At 31.9% G+C, this 24,862-nt stretch overlaps 1 long non-coding RNA gene across 2 annotated transcripts; it reads right to left on the bottom strand.

The window, feature by feature from the left end:
• Positions 1–8,456: 8,456 nt before the first annotated feature.
• On the bottom strand, positions 8,457–18,036 carry LOC114289961 (uncharacterized). Of its 2 annotated transcripts, XR_014365147.1 has the most exons (4): positions 17,863–18,036; positions 16,167–16,273; positions 15,877–16,066; positions 8,457–9,245 (listed from the first exon to the last, which is right to left on the bottom strand). It is a non-coding gene; the product is annotated as an uncharacterized LOC114289961 (long non-coding RNA). The 2 variants fall into 2 exon arrangements; XR_003638811.2 differs by lacking the exon at positions 8,457–9,245 and having other exon boundaries at positions 15,684–16,066; positions 17,863–18,035.
• Between the last annotated feature and the right edge of the window lie 6,826 nt (positions 18,037–24,862).

Here is a 24,862-nt window from a genome sequence, read left to right on the forward strand (position 1 = left end):
AAATCAAGTTTATTGTTTTAAGAAAAACAACTCAATTGGATGATTTAAATATTTTATGAATATTTGCTTTGAAATATTGTCTTCACTTAAGAAATTTGAAAAGATGATCTCTATGCATTATGATTATAATTTTATGAGTAAATTTAGAAATTAATGCGTTATTAAAAAATTTACACATTATTAAACCAATCCCGTGCATAGCACGGATTTACCACTAGTATATATTTATCTGAATGTTGCAACTAGTCATGTTTATGAATTAGTTCAGGTTTTTGGTCTTGGGCATGGAGTTGTGGAGATAAGGTTCCCAATCGAGTCAAATTTAATCTAATTGGTAATGTCATTAGTGTTTTTAACAAAAATAATTGAATTTGTTGAAATTAATTCACCGAGTTTAGTAAATTTATAATTTTTCTCTAAAAAATATAACACATACTACTTATATACATATTTTTCATAAAAAAAAATATTAAAAAAAATTGCTAAGAGTTATAAATATTGGATCAAATTGAAACAAAATCATAAGTTCTGAGTCAAAATTGAGTAAATTGAAATTACAGGGACCAAAATGACACAAGAACCAAAGTACAAGAATTACTGTCATAATTTCACCTATTATACATTTGGCTATATCATTTCAACAAACATATTTATAATTTATGTTAAACCTTTAAAGTTACTAATCAAAAAATATATATAATTATAAAACTAATTAATAAGTGATACTAAATGGGTCCATACCCATACAATTAACCGTCAGATTTTCATCCTCTATATTTTATGAATGAATAATACTATATGTATCAATTAATGTACTAACTAATATACTAACAGATGATGTGGCATAATTTTAGAAGTTTTAGATATTTATAATTTGTATAATAAGTTGAGTCTAATATATTAGTGCGTATATTAATTGGTACATGTAATACCACCATTTATAAATAAAATGAAAATCTCTATTTCATTTAATAAAGCATCTAACTAATGTACGAACAAACATATAAACTAGACACAATATTAAGTATTCATATGTCAAGTGATAGATCTCACATACATATTCTGTGTCTTAAATGATTTGGTTGTTGGTACACTAGTTAACATTTCTAATATTATTGGTAATCAATATCAGGTTGGTGATTCTGGGACTATCGATTGGCTCATTCTCCTCAAGATTATATTAATGTCATAAGATTCTTTGCAATAGATCTCTCCACAAGATCAGATCTTGTGATCATCCAACAACTTATGTTTTAAACTTGAAGCGAAAGTACACTATTTTAGGAGTGTGATTGTAATGTCGTTTTACTTCAACATTGATCTATTCCAACAACCTATGTTTAATCCAACTGCCTATGTTCAAGAGCGTCTTATCATATGTGGTCATTCATCATTTCAACATACGCTTATGGCTTAAGTTAAGGATCTTCTATCTCCAAATCTCTATATCCTAATCTATATAACAATGGAAGGGTTCATTTGAAAATGTCTTTCAAATTAATAGTTCAGATCTATCTAATTTAAAAAGCAATGGCTCATATTTATTTTTAAAAATATCTCTCTTACAAACTATCTTAATGGTTTAGATTTGTCTAATTTAAAAACAGTGACTGAGATTGAAAAGAGTTTCAATGGTCTAGATTTATCAATGGCTAAAATTCAATAGTCCAAATTTGTTTACCTATCAACTCTCACCAACCCATTGCACTTTACCAGGTAAGGCACTCTTTACATCATATGTATCTATGAACAAAGCTCTGAGAAAGCTTTGAATAAGGAAGAATGCTCTGAAGAAGGAAGAACAAAGCCCAATCAAAAGCTCTCTTCTCTACCATCACCAGGTAAGGCACTCTTTTCTCCTCACTTTCTTTTTGTTTTTCCATTCATTTTTTACCTTTGTTTTTTCTTTTCTTTTTTTATCATCCTGTCATCCCCACCTTCAGTTTGAATGCTAAACAATGGCTTAGGTTTATTTAGCTCTTCCCTGGCTTCACCCATTTTTTTCCTGAAGCAGAAAAAAAAAAAAAAAAATTTGAAGCAAAAAATTTTGTCTCACATTCAGACCACACTGAAATTGAAACATTAAAGGGTGTCTTCCTCTAATAAGGCTTGAGGTTTTTTGAAAATGTCTCAAAATGTACGAAGGATTGAGATTATACTTATCAAACATCTATGGGTCAACATGATTTGTTTGTTTTAACTTTTTCCCTCCAAAATGTGTCTTTTCACTTACTTTGTCTCTCTTTCCCATGTTAAGAGATAGATTCATCTCTCTCTCTTCTTACATACTCCACCAACTCTCCATTTTCCTCTCCGGTTTTAGCTCAAATTTTTCTCTCAGTTTCGGTTCTACAATCTCCAGCAACTCTTCATAGGTGACACTCCTATTCTTCTCTACTCTTTCACTCATCTAACCTATGAAATGGGTTTCTATTTCTGTAAATATTGAAATGGGTTACAAATATGATGGATTTTGATTTCATTGTAGTGGTTTCTGTTTCTATATGTATTTTAGAAAATATGATGGGTTGAAAATTTACATTTTCTTTTTGTACGTTTGAAATTAGTTGCAAATATGATGGGTTTATATATTTCTATTTCATTGAAGGGTTTTATCAACTAACCTATGATTATAATGGGTTTCAATTTTGGCTTTGATTTCTATAAAATTGTATTTTGGTTTTGTATTTTGAAATGGGTTTATATTTCGATTTTGGATTTATATGAAATGAGTTTCGATTTTGGGTTCATATTTGTGGGTTTCATCAACTAAACCTATAAAGATTTCAGAAAATTATTGAATAAGATTTCTATGAGTAAACGGGTGCTAATGACATGGGTTTCTATTTTGGGATTAAAACATTAGCATTCTATTTTTGGTTTGATTTTGTTGCATTATAGGGCTGTTTGTGAGAACTATTTACAGAAATCAAAAAGGCATAATCAAAAGCCTATTTTATTTTGCACCCTGTTTTTGGTAATAATAATTCCTATAATCTATTAAATGCTGCTGTTGAGGATGAGCTTTAATAGCAAAAACAAAAATGTTAAACATTTAAAAAAAATTATCAAATGTTAAACAAAATAAAATTTTGTATTGTGTTTTTTTTTTAATAATCAATTGGGTTTCAACACCCACTTTTCTCTCTCTCTCTCTCTCTCTCTCTCTATCAAATGGGGGTTAAGGAAAAATGGATTTCATATTAAGAATCATTTTTATTTCATCTTCGTTAAATGGGTGGAGACTCTCTTTAATTATCAATGGTCATATTTTTACTCACCAAATATGGGTTGACAAAATAATATTTTGTCATAATTTTTTATTTTTGTGATTTTTATTTTATTCTTTTTCAAATTTTTGTTTGATTTCTAATTGTGTTTTGTTCTTACTTGCAAATTGTTTCTCAGCGCTTTGGTTAGTACTTCGATCTCTGGTTTTTTGAATTCTCTCTCTCTCTCTCTCTCTCTCTCTCTCTCTCTCTCTCTCTTTAGTTTGGCTGTTGATTGTTGAGAGAGAGAGAAAAATGAAGTTTGAATCTTATGCATTGTTGTTTGGTATGAGAGAAAAAAGAAGGAAAAGGAAATTGAAAGTATTAACTTTCTTCATCGTTTCATTACTTATAAAACATATAATTAAAAATAAATAAATAAATAGAACTTTTGAATGGCAAGTATGAAAAAATGTGTTAAGGAAAGATATTTGTGATTAAATAGGCTACTGTGTAGTATAACTCACGGGAGTAAATAAGCTACTATGTAGTATAATTTTTATGAGAGTATTGAAAAAGGCATTTGTAATCATATAGATAAGACAAAATATATTTGTAATGATCCAGTTACAGTGTGGTGAAACGTTTTATAAATTTTTATTGTAGGTTTTTACTTATTTTTTTCACATTTTAAAATGCAAAATTAGTAATTAAATTTCTATATTGAAGTTTTGCTAAAATTTTATTCATAAGTAGTATAATTTATATTTTTTATTCATTAGTTGTTAATAGGAAAAATGGGCAATACAATCCATAAGAATTTAACTGTTGTCAATGCAAAATTACTATATAGAATCAACAGCAAAATCATGTATTGCAATAGTTCTACATTTTGGCCAATAGAGAAAAATGATGTAGATTTTTATGAGAGTATTTAATTTTTCTTCTATCCTTTTTAATGTATATTGAAAACATTAAAAAATTATAATTTGTCTTCTATCCTATAGTAGTTTAATTTTCCCATCTATGATATTCATGCAATGACGAGCTTCTTAAAGTAGGCTGTTAACTAAAATATGTTATGAGATTGTTAATTTTATGTCAATTAATTTTTCTTTATGGCAATTATTAAATCTCATTCTACCTTCTTACAGTTATATTTCATGTCAACAATCATTTTTATTTCGTCTTAATCAAAGGTTCTCATTAATCATCAATGGTCATATTCTTATTCGTCAAACATGAAAATAGATCCGTGTACATTTTTAGTGTTGAGGAATGCTCTAACTAATTGTGTTTTTCTTTTTATCCTTCTGTCTCAGATTTTTTTAATTTTGCTTCTAAAGTAGATACTCAGGTTAGGAAGTCTCTCCCTTGCAATTTTTTATTAGTTCCTCGCTTTTTTTCTTGAATTGTAGTGGGTTAATATTTTGGATTAATGAATGAACTTTCAAATTTCTTTAATGCTCTGGAATTTTCATGTTTGGTCTTGGAATTTTCAATAATTAGATTAAACGTTAAGCTTTTAATGTTTGGTTTAGAAAGAAATCTAATATAGTGTGTATAGTTATATATCTTGATATATATAGCTGTTAAATATCTAGAGAATACTTTTTTTTTTTTAAATAGTAGGAATGTATGATAAATTATGTGAAGACTTATGTCTTTTTTTTTTTTAATAATGATATGCAAGTTCATTTTTTATACCCACTTTATAGACCTAGTGATAAGTCAAGAAGAAGATTGGTTGATAATTAGATAATGTTTAATTATCAATTAGGCCTTTTCTTGGCATATCACTGGACCTATAAAGTAGGTCTAGCTTTTTGGCCTAAATAGCTATTCCTTCTTCTTTTTTTTTTTTTTTTTACAAAGATTTTATTACAGTTTAATTTTGCAATATGATAGGTCTTTTTTTTTTTTTTTCTCCATCTCTCTTAGGCTGTATTTGGATTTAGGATTTGAAGGGAATTTGTCGATTGAAAGAAAAATGGAACATTAAAAAGTTAACTCTTTCTATTTAATCACCCTTTTTTCTTTTTCTTTTTTTCCTTTTAGTGAACTGTTTTTAATTTGATTTTTTATTAAACTGCTATTTTAAAATGTTTAGGTTTCTCTCTCTCTAAAAAGAGTCCAATTTATTTAGCTTTTTAAATTTTATTTTTGGAATTTTTCAAAAAAATAAAAAAAGACTTTTTAGATGTTTATCAAGACTTTTGAAAAAACTTAAACTTATTTTAAAATTTTGTTTTAATAATTTTTTTATGATTTTTATGAGAGTGTTACTCCTTGGAGTAAATAAGCTATTATGTAGTATAATTTTTTATGATGTGTATTGAAAAAGGCATTTGTAATTATCCAATTACAATGTGATGAGCCCTTTTATAAATTTTTATTGTAGTTTTTTACTTCTTTTTTTTCACATTTTAAAATGCAAAATTAGAAATTAAATTTCTGCGATTAAGTTTTGCTAAAATTTTATTCATAAGTAGTACAATTTATATTTTTTTTATAATTTACTTAGTTGTTAGTAAGAAAAGTGGGCAATACAATCCATAAGAATTAACCGTTATCAATGCAAAATTACTATATAGAATCAACTACAAAGTCATGTATTGCAATAGTTCTACATTTTGGCCAATAGAGAAAAATTATGAAGATTTCTATGAGAGTCTTTAATTTTCCTTCTATCCTTTTTAATGTATATTGAAGACAAAAAAAAATTATAATTTTTCTTTTATCCTATAGTAGTTTAATTTCTCCATCTGTGATATTCATGTACAGACAAACTTCTTAAAGTATGTTTGACTAAAATATGTTAGGAGGTTGTTAATTTTGAAGTGATTAATTTTTCTTTATGGCAATTATTAAATCTCATTCTACCTTCTTACAGTTATCTTTGTCAAATTACATAACCAGACCCTTTCAGGTTGAGACACTATTGACTTTCAACCGCTAATTATGGACAACATTACTATTTTTGGTCATGTAAGTTGTTTTCTTTTTTATTTATTTGAAAAAAAAAACACTTTTCTTATAAGCAAAAGTCAATTTTCTTTTCTTTTCATTATTTTTTATCTAATTTTGTTATAACAAAATGCTCTTTTCTTATAATTTACAGATGGATGGAAATTTGTGAAATGTTTTTTTTTGAAGCATGCTAAAATGGCATTTTGTAAAAAAACATTATATATGTTTTAAATTATTATTATTCTTTTTTGGCTTTTTGCCATTGGCATGAACATCTACAAGAGAAGAAAAAAGGAATATAACAAAAAAGCACTACAGGAAATGACACTTTTGGCGACTAAAATATTGGTTGCCAAAAGTCCCATTTTTGGTCGCCGAAACTAACTAGCAACTAAATTTTTTTGTCGCCAAGGTCGTCGCCTATACCTTGTCGGCGATAGTATTAGCGACTAAACTATTTTTGGTCGCCAAAAGTGAAACATTTGGCTACTAAAACTTTGGTTAGTCGGCAAAGGTTATCTTTTGGCGACTAAAACATTAGTCGCCGAAAGTGAATGTTTGGCTACTAAACTTTGGTTAGTCGGGAAAGGTGATCTTTTGACGACTAAATTATTGGTCGCCGAAAGTAAACGTCTGGCTACTAAACTTTCATTAGTCAGCAAAGGTTATCTTTTGCCAACTAAAATATTAGTCGTTGAAAGTTCTAACATAAACTAAATTCAACTATTAGAGACTAAAGTTTTAGTTTCCAATAGAATACATACATTTAGCGACAAAATAGTTTGGTCGTTGTTACTTTTACCGACTACAGACTTTAGTCGCCAAAAGCCTCTTAATTTTCATTTCATTATTTTTTACCACCAAACATTTTAGTCGCCAAAGGATGCCGTGTTTTTCATGACTAAAATATTTAGTCGACAATAGTTTCTTGCCCTCATTCTGATTTGTTTTGATTTGTTTTAGCTACTAACGATTTGGTCACAAAAAGCCATTTGGTTCTTTGTTGCTACTAAATTATTAGTTGCCAAAACATTTGTTTACATTTTTGGCTACCAACATATTTAGTTGCCAAATACTATATTAATTTTTTTGTAATTTCCGAACTACCTATATCCATTATTAGTGCAACCTGTATCCTGTATAAACAATATAATCCATCAATACTGAATATATTATCAACCATTCGACAACGTGCACACATTTCACTTCCAACCATCCAAAAAATTCATATTGAACATCCAATTCTAAATGTAATTCAAATTCCATATGAACCAAGTATAATCCAACTTCAACAATTTAATTCCATACCAAAAATTTAATAGAGGATTAACCAAATTTAATATCCAAAAGGAAACCTGTATCACACCAAAAATTTAATCTGTACCGCCCTAAAAACTATATTGTACGTCAAAAACCATTTGCAAAAAAAATAATAATAATCATTAGTATTGGCCAATTTAAAATTATAAAAAAACATATAAAACTCAAAATTAAGTAATCTTTTCAAATTAATCATTATTTTTTGCATACTCAAATAAATATTAAATAAAAATTTTGAAAACTCAAATGCATATCTTAGGCAACCAGTAATATTTTACAAGTATTACTGGTTATAATATTTTACACCAAAAATATTGGTGTTTCACTTTAAAAAATAAAAAAGAAGTGTTTTATTGGTGTTTACGAAATGCAAGAAAAAATGAATGTCATGTAAGCAATAAAGCATATCAGGAAAAGCATAGGCTATAGCAATGAAATTAAATTGATGAAGCATTCTCAAACTTCATATCACTAAAAATAAAAGACATGGTTACAATTAACCATATTAGACGGTCCATACAATTAATTATCAGAGTCCTCATCAATATAATAATTATCAACCAAATATCAAGGAAAAAGATTTACAAAATCTCACTTGCCATGGCCAAACTATAGTTTACTGGGAATCCATTTGTCATCCAAAACATTTTCTAGCTTTTGTCATAGTAGATCTATTGTAATTGATATGAACAAGGCTTTGTCTATGGGGACAAAGCGTTTCATGTTTCATTCTACATTAATTAACAATTTGACAATATATACATGTATGTGTGCAGGTGAGGTGCGAGTTTGAAACTGTTTGAAAAATCTAAAAATCCCATAAATATTGATTTGTGATTATGTATCAATTTTAATTAGTAAATAGAAATCTCAATCAAACAATCAAAGACAAATCAACACAAGGATTTTATGTGGAAAAACCACAATTGGAGCACCTCCAATTGTGATAAAAAAATCACGGGCAAAAACCACAAAACAATCCACTAAAAAGACATAAAGGAATTACACAAGTATACTCTCAATTACCTAGCGAATTCATGCCCAAATTGAACCAACCCCTATGTGCCTCTTCCAGCCCTGTCTTTACCTCGGAATTGTCTTGCCCAACGTTGAATCCACAACACCGATGTCGAATCACGACGATGAGCTACTCCAGAATCCACCAAAGCTTCAAGCTCGAATTCTCCAGAATTTACTGAAGAACAACTCTCTCTTTTGTATAGAATAAACAAACAATCCTTTGATGTATACTTCTTAAACCATGAATTGAATACTCAATCAAACATCAAAGAAAACTAGCAAAATAGCCCCGAATATAAACCCTAATATCCAAGAAGAAGATCTGGAAGCGTAACCCTAAAATCTAACTAAAACATATATTTATAGCAATCTGTTCCGCGATCTCCGCTCGAGCGCCAGAATGGCCACTTGAGCGAATCGACGCTCAAGCGTAGGAAATTTCCCTCGAGCGGGAAAAAACATCTCCCAGTATTTTTGTAGGCGATCAAACTTCTGGAACCAAGGATTCTCTGTTCGAGCAGAGGAATGTCTGCTCAAGCAGACAAGCAACTTCGAATGCATTTTTGCATTTTGCTTCGGGGCACTGCCCCTCAACCCCGCCTTGGCGCTGCCCCAAACTCATCAAGAGGCGCTGCCCCCTGGACCCCCGCGAGCTGATCAGGAAGCTCGATCCCCGACATAGTCAGTGAAGTGGCAAACATGAAAGAATTATCTTCTGAAATTTCTCTGTAAGGCACAATTCAAGTTGGATTCACATCTAAAACTTATAGCCTCACTGAAATAAAAGAAAGAATAAAAGTACAACTGAAAGGAGTTTTGTCAAACAGGATTGCCAAGAATAAAAACCTAACAATCTCCCCTTTTGGCAATGCCGTGACAAAACACACCTAACAAATAAAATCCTAAACACCCCCAACCCATTACAGCCAACAAAAGCAAACTTCTTTCTCAAGGTCATGATCTACAAAATAACTATTAGTGCCACAATCTCCAAAACAACTATTAGTGCCACAAGAGTATATGAAAAAGCAATAGACATATGACTAGATTATCTTGAAGCATGAGATGGAAAACATGAATAGACGCGACTTGGAGATTTTAAGAACATGTAGCATGAATAGATGAAAACCCTAAGAAACATGCAAACGCGCTCAAAAACCCATTTTGACTATGATTTTAAGAACATTTAGCATGAATAGATGAAAACCCTATGAAACATGCAAACACTCTCAAAAACCCATTTTGACTATGACTCAAAGTTCTCCCCCTTTTTTGTCATGAATTGTTAAAGGAAGCTCAATCAATGAAATCAAGAGCATAAACCACACAAGCAAGGACAAGATGATGTAATGAGCAGTAGTATGCAAGAAGGAAACAATAAAGAAGCAATGCAAAGCAACATGCATACCAACTAAGGCCAAACTCCCATACCAAACCAGTTAATGGAAGTTCATGCTAAAAAACCCTTTGCAATGATAGACCAAACTCCCCCTCACTCAAAGCAACCACAAACACCGACAACAATGAAAAGAAGAAAACAACAAAAAAATAATATGGTGAAGCAAGCAAAGAATTTCAGATTTGTAACTTAAAACACACAAGATTATCCAAAAAACACAATTACTTGAAAACACAATGTGCACAGCCTCTATAAGAGTCCTCATAAAAGAAAGTGGTGCATTATGTGAAAAGCATAGATCCCATAATAAAAGAGTGTGTGTGGCTCATGGAGTTCGACAAACACTAGATTCAAATCCTAGTAGTGACCTGATAGCTGGACCTCTGGCAAGAGAATCTAAGCACAACTACGGAAAGTCAAACCATTAGGAATCAAGGGGTATTTGGTGAGTAAAAGAGGAGGCTCCCCCTCAATCAATGAATCCTTTCTTTTTTTTCACATTTTTTACTTCTCTTTCTTTTGCACATTTTTTCTTTTCTTTCTTTTGCACAGTTTTTTTCTTTCTTCTGCACACTCATTGGCAGCTGACACGCTCAAGAGGATGGAAACCGATCCAGAGAAGCATGTATATAATAAAGATAGCCTGGTTGGTGACTCTGAGGTAGCCTTTTCCTCATGCCTGGACTACAAAGAACAGAGGAGAAAGACATGGAGATACAAAAAGATGGAAGGTGGTTAAGAGACACAACATCACCCATGATGTGCTGGTATAGGTCAATCCCTCTAGAAAAGCAAAAGATACAATGCCAGAAGTCCATAGAGAAAAATGATCACTAAGGCGGAAGACTCCGATATTTACTAATCCAAGAGTGTGTACAGAATGAGACATGCTAATCAAAGAACACACACTCCGAAATGAGTAATGACCACATAAAGAACACACATATTAGCAAGTAATGGATATTCTCGTCAAGTCCAATATGTACCAAGGACTTCTCAAAAATTTCAAGCTTGCAAAACCATATTAAAAAAATAAAAAAAATAAAAAAATCTCTAAAATAAAGCAAGACATAAAATGAACAAGGACACACTAAATGATACCACACATTAAGGTAGCGTTTGGTAACGTTTACGTTTTTGGTTTATGTTTACAAAAATTTTATAAACTGGCTTTTGTTTATTGTAGAAAAACATAAATTATAAATGCGTTTGGTTTGAACAAAATGTTTAAAAAAATTTAAAAACATAAACTAAAAAATATGTTTCTTCAGGCCTAAAAAATTTATATTTATTTTTATTATTTATGACAATGAGATCACACACATTATAATTGAAAAAAAAATAAAAAATATAATTGAAAAAAAATTATTTGCAAAAAAATTAATAAAAAAAATTATTGAAAAAAAAATTAAATGAAAAAAAATTAATTGAAAAAAAATTAATTGAAAACTGAAAATGTAAACTCATTTTTTGAGTTTACGTTTTTTCCTCAAATTTATAAACTGAGACAACCATTTATAAACCAAAAAAATTATCAAACAATTTTTTATAACAGGTTTTTAAAATTTTTGTAAATATAAACTGAAAATTAAAAACGAAATGATTATCAAACAGACCCTAAATGACCCAAAAAGAAAAAAAACAAAACAGAAACCCAAAAACTAAAACAAATTAACACAAGTCAAGTTTTTTCACCCAAACCGCTTTAGTATGAACAAAGTTGTGAGAATGGCAGTTCTTGGATGGTGTCTTGACATTGTGGTTTCCTTCCCCTTCAATGAGAACCCACCTTGACATGGTTTCCAGCTTCCTTTTCCTAGGTCTAGGAAAACACAACATCTGTTCATGTTTGGTCTCAAGAAAATCAAAATAAAGAGGTCTAATATGACCCTTAACCTCATTACCAACAATGAAGTGTCTCTTACCCCACGAGATGTTAGAATTTCTTTCATCTCTATGAGACACTCTCCCATGCAACTCATAACAATAAAGGTGAATATGACTATGCATATCACAATGATAACAAATAAAAACAGGGTGAATAGGGTGTACCTTCTTTTATTTGGCCTTACCAACTCTAGGAAGATTGAGAAGTCTTTCCTTTCGTTGAATCTTGTGCTCCCCCTGCCCTTGAGTTCTTATATCATGAGATGTTGATGCACTCTGTTTTTGCTCTTTCTTGCCACCAAAGCCAGTGCCACTCTTGTCAGAACAAATTTGTTGAGACCCAATGATATTGTCCAAAGTCTTTGATCCTTTATTCCAAAGATCAATGGTTGCCATAGCACACTTGAGCTTTTCCTCTTTCTTGATGATTAGCTCTTTTAAAGCACCTTGAGACATCTCGAGAGTTTCAATCTTTTCTTCATATGTTGCATAGATTTGTTGTAGCTCATTTCTCTCTGTCTCACAAGTCAAGAGTTTTGCACAAATGACTTGTCGATCATTAGATATATTGATGGCATCATTCCTAGCCTCGGAAATCTCTTCCTTTAGTTTGACATTCTCACTTTCACATGCTTTGAGTTTCATAGTGAGTTTGTCATTTAATTTGGATAAATTAAGAGATTCCTTATACAATTTTTCATAAACTTGCTGAAGCTCTTCATCATCACTAGTTGAAGATTCATCATCAGTGTCATTCTCAACCGCCTCTACGAATACTCTATTTGTCCTTCAGTTTCGGAAGCCGCCATGAAAGCAAGGAATTGTTTGTGTCCCTCTTCGCCTTGATCTTCGTTGTCACTTCATCTTTATCAGATTCTGATTCATCATCCAAAGTAATAGTGGGGGCTTTCTTCTTCCTCAAATGAGTGGGGCATTCTTGAGCAAAGTGGCCAAATCCTTGGCATTCATAACATTTGACTCTTTCAGAGTTCCCTTGTATCTTTCCTTTCTCCTTCTTAACTATAGAATTAATTTTGAGTTTATCTTTGCCTTTGGATTTATAAGTATGAGTAGATTCCAAAAGATTAGGATTCTTCTTCAGAAAAGATTTTTTAAATTGTTTTACAAAAGCATCTGTAATCTTAGAATCTATCTCACAATCCTCATCATAATCCACTCCAACTCTATGAGCACTACTAAAATCAATAGCATCTTTTTGTTTCTTTTTGAAATTCCTATGTGCCTCATAAGTTTGGAGATTTCCAACCAAATGATCTAGCTTGAGGTTGTCAACATCTTAAGCCTCCTCAATAGCCGTAACTTTTGGTTTGAACCAATCGGGCAAGGACCTCAAATATTTTCCTACAATCTTGGATTCCAGTATTTTTTCACCTAAATTGAAGCTGGAATTTACAATATCACTCAACTTCACATAAAACTCATCAAAGGTCTCACTATCTTTCATTGAAAGGTTTTCGAAACTAGACGTGAGCCTTGGAAGTTTTGAGTGTTTAACAGAATGAATGTCCTCATGAATAGTTTGTAAGATATCTCAAGCCTCTTTTGCGACTTCACAATTGCAAATAGGACTAAACTCTTCAGGTGTGACGGCGCAAAAAAGAGAATTGATAGCTTTACTATTCTAGCTACTATTTTGGTAATCAATTGTGTCTCACTTATCAATTGGTTTAGGGAAAGTTACTCCATCAACGGTAATCGTCAGTTCGTTCCACCCATACATGACAAATTGCCGAACTTTTTCATCAATAGATTTTAAAAACGATCTCATTCGAGCTTTCCAAAAAGAATAATTTGATCCGTCAAGTAGAGGTGGTCAAACCATAAAATTTCCCTCATGAATTGAATCTATTATCACAAATCAAACAAGATCTCGCTCTAATAGATTTTTACAAAAAATAGAGTGACCTGCTCTAATACCAATTGAAAAATCTAGAAATCCCCTAGATATTGATTTGTAATTATGTATCAATTTTAATCAGTAAATAACAATCCCAATCAAACAATCAAAGACAAATCAACACAACGATTTTACGTGAAAAAATCACAATTGGAGCGCCTCCAATTATGATAAAAAAAACCACGGGCAAAAGCCACAAAACAATCCACTAAAAAGACATAAAGGAATTACATAGATATACTCTCAATTATCTAGCGAATCCACACCCAAATTGAACCAACCCCTATGTGCCTCTTCCAACCCCGTCTTCACCTCGAAATTGTCTTGCCCAACATTGAATCCACAACGTCGATGTCAAATCACGATGATGAGCCACTCTAGAATCCACCAAAGCTTCAGGCTCGAATTCTCTAGAATCCACCGAAGAACAACTCTCTCTTTTGTATAGAATAAACAAACAATCCTTTGATGTATACTTCTTAAACCATGAGTTGAATACTCAATCAAACATCAAAGAAAACTAGCAAAATAGCCCTAGATATAAACCCTAATATCCAAGAAGAAGATCTGGAAGCGTAACCCTAAAATCTAACTAAAACACATATTTATAGCAATCTGTTCCGCGATCTCCGCTCGAGCATCAGAATGGCCGCTCGAGCAGACCGACGCTCGAGCGCAGGAAATTCCGCTCCAGCGGGAAAAAACATCTCCCAGTATTTTTGCAGGCGATCAAACTTCTAGAACCAAGGATTCTCCGCTCGAGCGGAGGAATGTCTGCTCGAGCGGACAAGTAACTTCGAATGCATTTTTGCATTTTACTTCGAGAGCGTTGCCCCTTAACCCCACCATGGCGCTGCCCCGAACCCGCCAAGGGTCATTACCCCCTGGACCCCCGCAAACTGACCGGGCGGCTTGATGCCCGACATAGTCAGCAAAGTGGCAAACATGAAAGAATTATCTTCTGAAACTTCTCTGCAAGGCACAATTCAGGTTGGATTCACATCTAAAACTCATAGCCTCACTGAAATAAAAGAGCGAATAAAAGTACAACTGAAAGGAGTTTTGTCAAACGAGATTACCAAGAATAAAAACCTAACACTATTTGGTGTCATCGTCCAAATTGAACGGAGTCAAATTTTGAGGGCTCATTGAATTTTTAAAGAGATTGTGAAGGTTGTATTTTAAAAATAAAAAAAAAATTCTAAATCACCAAATTCACTGATCTTAACCCGACAAGCTTTTTTTCTAAACATCAACCATCCATATAAAATTGGGTTCATAAATACCAACAATAAATTTTATGAAATTTCAGCAACATGTATCACCTTAAATCCTAGCTCTAGTCATTTCCCAGCTCTGAAGTGCACTAACTTATTCTACCCTCCTAAATGTATAAATTATCGATTACTCTAATGAAAACAAAGCATCACATGGTAACCATCCAAGTATTTTTCCAATTTTGGTGACTAAAACGTTGTTTTCAACTAAGTTTATGACATTTTCAACTCTATCTCCCAACCTATGTGTTCTACTTACGTATCGTCTATCCCTACAGGTCACATTTGGCACCGGGAAGCTTCCCGTAAAGTCAAATCAGTGGTTGGGGGGTTGTTTCGCATTTTCGCCCCCCGTAACATCAAAAAAGATGCAAATAGATTTTCTTCAAGTATTGACTATTTAGTAAATGAGAATACATCATTGATAGATCACACAAATATGCATCATATTATAGCAAATTTATTGAACTAAAGCCAATAATGATCTAAGCCAACAACCATTTCACTTGTAAAATCATAACGAGGGTACACTAAATCTTAACTTTCAAGGAATTTTCTACTCATACACAGAGAGAAATTTTCTTCTAAGGAATCCTTCTTTTTCAAAATAAAAAGATTAAATTGTTATCAAATTCGAAATTAGGAACGAAAACCTAGTTGTGTTAATGATACACTATTCCATTATCCACAGTCATGTATACTATTCAAATGGCAATTTATATTATTCCATTATATAAAATTAAACATTAGCATAATAACTTCTTTCAGATCAAAACATATCAACCAATTTGCATGGCCAACTCGAAGAATGTTAATGCATCTTAATTCAACGACATCTACATCACATCCATAAGCTTATATATTCATAGTACTCACCATGAAAATTGTTCACAGCTTTATTGGCCTCCTCAGGTGTGGAGAAGCAGACAAACCCAAAACCCCTGCTGGTTCCTTTTTCATCTCGCATTAGTTTTGCAGAGGTGATCGTGCCACACTGGCTGAAGTGTTCTCGTAACTCGTCATCAATGACATCATCATCAAAATTCTTGACATAGACATTTGAACCCTACAATTAAAAAGTGGACAATAAAATTTTACCCCCAAAAGAAAAATTAAAATAAAAGTACATAATCCCTCCCAATGAGAGAAATAAGCAGCAAGGATACCTAGTATTTCATTATTTGCTCCTTTCGTTTCTCCTCAAACTGGCAACATAAAATCTGCTCGCGTTATTCTTTTTTATGTGCTCTAGCAACATAGATAACCTTGGAACCTACTTAAAACATGCCATTGAAAACTGAGTAACTCTGATCTTTTAAGCAAATTAATTTCATTAAGAAAACATAACCTATCAAGTTGTGTTCCATTCATAGCTCCTATTGCAATCTTGGCGTCATCTGTGTTGTCAAAATTCATAAATCCAAAACCTGTAGAGGCCCCATACTCATCCTCTGAGATAATTAAGCTGAGAATTTTACCAAACTCGGAGAACTTCTCCTTAAAAAGTTCTTTTGTAACATCTAGATCCAAATTCTTCACATACAAATTTGTATATCAAGCATCAGGTAAAATCCTAAGAATATTTCTCTCTGTGTATGAGTTGTTCTCATATTAATCTGCTCTTTTTTTCTTTTCTTTTTCTTCAGACAGAAGTGGAAGAAAATGATCAGAACTTTGCTTTACAATCACATTTTAGCAGCCATACATGCAAATCAATACACAATCAATGTGTATGAGTTATTCTCTCTTGTTTCACGATATTCTTTCTTGGGTCTAGAGGAATAACAAATAAATTTATTAAATATGAAAACCCAAACCAATATGTCACTTCAGAATACAACAAAAGAAGTAGAAGAAGAAGATGAGCAAAGAAAGATAAATTTTTTGATTCGGGCATTGCATCAAACAGTTGGAGGCCGAATGATGTAACAAGAAAAACAAATTCATGGGAAAGAACAAATGTATGAAAAGAACAAATCAACAACCATGAATCCAATTCACTACAACCTTTTGTTAGACAAGTGAATAACTATTGTTGTCCTATTGGAATCCAAGCAAAAATCGTACTACACATGTGGGAGATATTTGTAGGGGACAAATCAAAGTTCATATCCATTTGAGAATTATTCAGTAAAAGAAAACATTGCCTTGATAAAACCCTCCCCCCTCATAATGACATGCACCCTTTCTCTACTGTCGACATTCCCCTCCCCTAAAGAATGCAAGGTTTTATGCAGTAAAGAAAATCCAACAACTATGGAATTTGCTTTGCACCTTATTATTCCCCATGACCCCCAATAACAAGGAAAATAACCCCAACTTCATGTCTAAAACAAGTTTTGAAACTAGAATTTGAAGGTTTCTCCAATATCTACAATGCTACTACTGAAATTTCTAATCGTCCCCTAACAAACCCCAATCTTTTAAAAGTAGCTTAAAAATTTAAGTACAATCTCAAAGACCACTCACATTATAAATTTTGCCCCCCCAAAAAAAACCCCCACATGAATATCAAAACAAATGCCCTCAGGCTGTCCAAAATGGCTTCACATTGATTACCTAGAGATTCAACAGTTCCTATTTTTCATTATCAAAAATCCATGAATTCTATCCGTAATGCCAATAATCCCTCAACACAAAAAAAATCACAACAAACAAAACAGAGAGAACAAACAGACGTATAAGAGAGTTAGAGAGACTGAAATTAGAGGCTGAAATTAGGGGTTGGTTTGTGTGATGGGTGGGTCGATTTGGGGTTGGGTTTGTGTTAAGGTATGCAAATGGAAGAAGAAAACCCTAGAGGCTGAAATTAGGGGAAGAGAGATTGAAAGATAGAGAGAGGGCAAAATAGAGAGGACATACCTGGGTAATGCTTCAATGGTGGATTGACGGTGGTTCTCGTGTGTTATGGCAGTGATGTTCCTATACCCGACGACGATGGAGACAAAAGCGAGAGAGAGAGAGAGAGAGAGAGAGAGAGGAGGGCAAAGGCATGAGAGAGAAAGAGAGAGTCACAGAGTGAGAGACAGACAGATGCATGAGCGAGTTAGAGCGTATGGGAGTGTATTTTTTAAACCCTAGTTTATTTTCTTTCTTGACTAACAATTTTAGTCGCCAATAACAAATAAAGGCTTTTTTTCCAACTAAATACTTTAGTAGCCAATTAATTTTCCCTCCAAAAGGTAAAGTCCAATTTTTTTAATTTTTCATTACAATTGCCGACTAAAATTTAGTTACTAAAAGTAAATTAATACCAACTAAAATATTTTTAATAGCTAAAGAATGTACATTTAGGGACCAAATTTTTTTTAGTCGCCTATTGGGTAATTTTTTAGTTCTTTGGCGACTAAAATATTTTTTACTCGCTGAAAATAAATTTTTGGTGACCAAACTTTTGGTCGCAAAAGATAAAAAGTAAATTTTTATTTTTCATTCGGTGACTAAATAATTTTAGTAGCAAAAACTAACTATACAGTGACTAAAATATTTTTTAGTCGTCAATTGTGGTATTTTTAGCAACTAAATTTTTTTTTAGTCGCCAATTGTTACATTTTTACCGACTAAATTTTTTTAGTTACCAATAATCAATATACCTCAACTAAAAAAAATTAGTAGCTAAATCTTATACTTTTGCCAACTAATATAATTTTTGGTTGCCAATTCCACAACTTTTGGCTGCCAAATTTGGTCGACAAAAGTGTAATTTCCTATAGTGAAGGAATAAGGGGGGGGAGGGATACAGAATGAAAAGGTTTTCAATTTTTTTTAATAAAATATCATAAGAAAAGGGTATTAAGATAAAGTAAATTAATAGAAATGAAAAATGAATAGTAAAGTATAAAACATTAGATGATAATATTCATATTTTAGGCATCTTATGAAATTAATCTTCATGTTTTAGGCACATAAGAGTAATATTATATCGAAAGCGGCATTGGCTCAACGTGCACGGCGAGAACGCGAAAGAAATGGTAAGGCAAGCTCTGCATATCAATTGGGACAACGTTTGTGACATGAACGAGAGAGATCGAGAGAATTGATTCCACCAAGCACAACTAATATTTCATCGGCTCAAAAAGGAGTAATGTTTACACATCTTACTTCGCCAAGCACATCTTTAGCTTCACAAAGGAATTGGTAAAACATTGTATTTAATTCTATAAATACATATTCTTATTGTTAAGATTTTATTTTATAAATTTTATTTTGTACACAATAAATATTTGTAGGCCTACTCATGCAAGCCCATTCCTCCATGAGACTAGGAATATCGGTGTTGTTATTCGCGATGGGTGTAATCTTAATATTATCCACATTTCTAAGGTAAGTAGAAAAATCAAGTTCAACATTGTATTCTGAATAAATTTTCGTAATCTTAATAAATTCGATAAATACATATTCTTTTTTCGTATTTTGAATAAATTTTATTTATTTTTGGTAGGCAAAAGAAAAGGAAAAGGAAAAGGAAAAGGCCAAGGCAATGTCTAAAGGAAAGGAAAATGCATATCCAATGGTATATGTTCAACATTTTAAAAAAAAATATTTATCGACTAAAACAAAGCCAATCATATTGTTAAAGTGAACATCGATCATGTATATTTTTAAAAATGTAAACTGTGTTGTCAATATTTTTTGTGTGCTCTTTGTTTTCTGTACACTAAAACAATGTATTTTTAGCTCTCTTTAACATTTCCTAAAATAATTGTAACCTTTATCAACTCCAAGGAAAACTTTATAACATCTAAGCAAAGGAACAGAGGAACATAGGCATAGAAAATATTTTTAATTTTCTTAAAATTATCATGAGGCAAGAAGAAAGAGAAAACAATAATTAAAAAAAGAAATTGTTATATCATAAGGCATGAAGAGGGAAAATGAAGCAAAATGAAAAAGGAAGTAGGACAAAGAAAATGTAAAAATATTCTTAAAATTATCACAAGGCAGGAAGAAAAAGTAAAATATAACTAAAATAACAAAATTATTGAATCAAGAAATAAAATAGTATACGATAATATTTGTATTTTAGGTATCAATCATATAATGTTCACATTTTAGGCACACAATAATAATGTTATATGAAAAGCTACATCGGCCCAACGTGTACAGCGAGAACGGGAGAAATCAAGAGAATGTATTCAACCGAGACAAACTTCTTTAATACCGTGTCGTCGTAGTCGTGCTTACTTGGAACTAGGAACAAAGGCAACTGAGAATACCCAGTCGGCGCAAAAACGAACAATGGTTGCACATCCTTCCACGTGTTCGTTCTCAATACCAAGCACATCTTTAGCTCCACAAAGGAATTGGTAAAAGACTGTGTTTAATGCTTCAAATACATACTCCTACTATTACCATTCTATTTTAATTTACACAGAACCAATATTTGTAGGCCTACTCTTACAACTCATTCCCTTCAAGAGGATCTATGTATTGATGAGGAATTAGAGGATATGCCTATGAGTCCAATGGTTAGTGCTCGAGCACATATAAATTCATGTCGTCATTCTCTTGGCAAGATGGATGTATTATGTCTTTTCTGTTCAGCATTACATTGGATGGATGAAAAATTAGTAAAATTATCTCTAAACCGTCCTCTATTTGGAACATGTTGTTCAAAAGGAAAGGTTAAGCTTCCTCTTCCTAGTACACCCCCTTTCACTTCTTCAAGCATTATATGATGGGAATGACGATAAATCAAAATCGTTTCGACGTTATACTCGAGTGTACAATGCAACCAATGCTTTTACAAGTCTTGGTGCTACATTAGATCTACGAGTACTTACTAGAAGAAGCCCGACATCATTCACTATCCATGGGGAATTACAACATCGAACAGAATCACTACTACCACAATCAGGGCAAGATGCAGCTTATGTGCAATTGTACATTTATGACCCTGATTCAGCTTTAGAAGTTCGCAATCGTAGAAATCCTCAATTAAGAAGAGATGTTCTAAAAACTATTCAAGATAGTTTATTACAGGTTAATGCATTCATTGCTAAATTTCGGCAGGCTTATGCAATTTTAAATCAATTAACCTTGACAGGACGAAATTTACCTGCTCATATCCACTACAGTTCATCAACAAATCGATGACGGTATAACCTACCAACTACAGATGAGATTACAGTTGTAATACCAGGTGATGGAACCAAGGTTAGTGGAATGAGAGATGTTATCTTACATCTACAAAGAAATAATGAGCTAATACAAATCAATGAATGTCACCCAGCATATTTGTCATTACATTATGTTTTATTATTTCCACATTGTGAGCTTGGATGGGAACCTGAGATGAAACTGTGGGATGTTCAACGTGATCGGCCTTCAACTGATCGGCTTACTCAAATGGATTTTTATAGTTATCGTTTATTTAAACAACCCACAGAGTATTCAACAATTTTGAGAGCTGAAAAATTGTTCCAAGAGTTTTTGGTAGATGCTTGGGCCGCAACTAAACAAAATAGGTTGACTTACTACAAGCTTAATCAAAGGAAAAATCTGTGCTGAACTTTACCAAGATTTGACAGATATTGATCCAAATGACCTGCAACCCAATCAAATTGGTCAAAGGTTTGTTTTTTCATCTTCATTTCGTGGAGGTCCTAGACACATGTTTGAAATCTTTCAAGATTTAATGGCTATCACACGATACAACCAACATCCAGACATTTTTATCACCATGACTGCAAATCCTAATTGGCCAAAAATTACTTTGGCATTTTTACCGCACCAAAAACCTATTGATCGTCCTGATTTAATTGCCCGTGTTTTGAGTTAAAGAGAAAGTGCTTGATGAAGGAGATAGAAACAAACCGAGTGTTTGGTAATAAAGTTGCGCATGTTTTTACAACTGAATTCCAAAAACAAGGCCTTCCTCATATGTATGCACTTCTATTTTTTAAAGGTCTAGACAAAGTTCGGACATGTGCTCAAGTAGACAAATTGGTTTATGCAGAATTTCCAGATCCAAAAGATGAACCTATGCTTTTTGAAACTATCAAGTGTTGTATGGTACATGGACCATGTGGTGCTAGAAATTCACAAGCACCATGTATGGAAAATGGTAAATGCACTAAGAGATATCCTCAAGCGTTCGCAGAAACAACTACTATGGATCAAGATGAATATCCTATCTATCGCCGTCGCAATAATGGTCAAGTTCGTACACTACAACAAAATGATACTTTAATGACAAAATCACTTCGTCTCCAATAGTGAAATTTTCGTCACCAAATTGATCTGTGATGAAATAATTTCGTCACCACGTTCGTCATCAATTTGTCGTCACTAAAAGTACCTGGTGACGAAAATTTATTTTGTCACCTATTATTGGTATTTGGTGACGAAATATTTCGTCACTAAATGTTAAATATTTTGTCACTTATAACGTCTATTTCGTCGCCAATAATAAATAAATTTTAAAAATTGAAGGGAGGGTTATATTTGCAATTTATATATTTTTTTCAATAAACAATACATGTACATTTTAATAATCTATTAAATAAAATATCTAATACAAATCAATATAAAATTAAACTGTTCATTATCATAAGACAACCCAAGCAAAATACATGTCTCATAGTATCTAGAAATTAATATATAACATCTATTCTAGTAAAATCAAAAACTACAACACAATCAAAATAACTTGTGCATTTTAATAACCTACTGAATATAATATCCATTACAAATTATTACAAAAACCTGTTCATTTGGTAACATCAACAAAAACCTGTTCATTTTAATCTATTTAATAAAATATCAACAAAAAGATAAGATCCATCACAATATAATCATAACCCACAATAACATAGTCAAAATACATGTTTGGTAATATCAACAAAAAGTACAACTCCACTGTGATGGATGTGTCTGGTAATATCAACAAAAAACTCTTGTTATGCAGGTTACCAAATTCGTTCATCTCTAATCTGCCATTTAAAAAAGAAAAAATTAAAATTAAAAAAAAAACAACAAAAGGTTAAGATAACCATTCACTAAATATGTTAATATGCAACCTAGAAGAGAAAAAATAAAAATTTCAAAGTAAATTTTAAACCAAATTTTACCGTGCTTGTTCCGTAAATTTTTACAACTTACATTAATTTCTCCCAAGGTGTTCATGATATTTCTTGGCCTTTTAACGACTATTTCAAGATTTTACTCCCTAACGGCCTATTTTCAAGCCTAAATGTTTTCCAACGGAGAGTCCTATGATTATTCTGTAAGTTTTCACAACTAATGTTGATCCCTCCCAAAGTGTTCATGATAATTTCTGATAATCTCAAGGTGTTTGTGATGTTTTTCGGGCCGTTAGATGCATATTTCACTATTTTCCAGGGACCTTGTGCCTAAATGTCAAAAGTAGTTTTTTATTCTACCCTAGTTGAAGAAGAAATGTTCTACTAAATTAACATATAAACATAAGCTAGTGATTGTTCCTACATGATTGAAACACCAATAAAAACAACAAAACTTAACATTAGTAAGAAGAAAATTAATTTTTGACAATTAACATAAAACATTATACCATGAATTCTTTACTATTCCACTTCTTGTCAATTAGAGATGTCCATTGATTAAGAATAACCTAAATTTTGTTCACATACACAATTAGACCATGAATTCTTTACTATTCCACTTCTTGTCAATTAGAGATGTCCATTGATTAAGAATAACCTAAATTTTGTTCACATACACAATTAGACGTAGCAGCAACCAACTGTGATGTATACATTTTTCAGCATAAGACAAGTCTTACTACAATGGGCACATCGGACATAAAGTTTAAACTACTAAACCAAATTATTCTAAAATATGTATTATAAATGGGGCTTTACAGGTCACTCATGTCACAATTCAAACACCAAGTTCATATTACTTATGCCTATCAAACTCTGAAATATAATTAAACTAAACTGAAAATTTGGGTGTTGAAAATCATAACAACTCTAGCATTGCTAATTAAATAAGGCATGGCTCAACCAGTTGTATTAGAAGCAAACACCACTACCTTCGTTATTTCCATTTTATTTTAATGAACAGTTTCCTACTGGAGTAAAAATGAAATGATTGTTCACATCAATTACAAAAAGTTCTTCCTCATCGTTCAGATCTGAATACTAACTGATTCTAAACAAAGGCATAAAAAGAAGTAAGCATCATATGAATGGAAAGATGATAGGCAGTAGTATTCACAATGTATGGCCTTATCCAGTCACCATAAATAGGCATAACTTCGAGTATTCAGACAGCAAACTTGAGCCAATTTCCTAGAGGCTTATCCAACTTGAGGATGCCTTTTTATATTCAAGTGATATACAGCAAATGTGAATCCTCTTGAGTGCTACAAATAATTTAAGCACATTGATTTCACGATTCCTTTCTCTTTCACAAAACCAACTCAACGCTATGCAATAATGGATCCTTAGAAAATAAAGTCGTGTATGACATGTATACTTGTCAAGAAAAAAGAAAAAAGAAAGTATGATGCATAACCTGAAGTAATCCTTCTCTATCTTTCCTATTCCCTGTTTCTTTATTTTTATTTTTTAATTTCAAGTTTGTGTTAATAATGAAAATCATAACTTGTGTTACACATGCTCTTCTAAATTTGTTAATTAACCATATCAGACACTCGACACTTGAGTAAGGATATGAAATATTTGTCCAATATGTCTAGTTGGACATGCGCATTGAATATTTGCAAATTTTCACTTATCAAGAAAAAAAACTTCAAGTTTGTAACTAAAATTGTAAGAATAATTAATTGAAAACTACACCATTTAAGTTTATTTGAGTTAATGCAGGTGGCTTATATACTTAAAAATAGGAAGAGCAAACTACTTGTAGTGCAAAA

This window comes from Camellia sinensis, chromosome 3 (assembly GCF_055761805.1).
Source record: "Camellia sinensis isolate YWXY chromosome 3, ASM5576180v1, whole genome shotgun sequence".
In the NCBI taxonomy this organism is placed as follows: domain Eukaryota; kingdom Viridiplantae; phylum Streptophyta; class Magnoliopsida; order Ericales; family Theaceae; genus Camellia; species Camellia sinensis.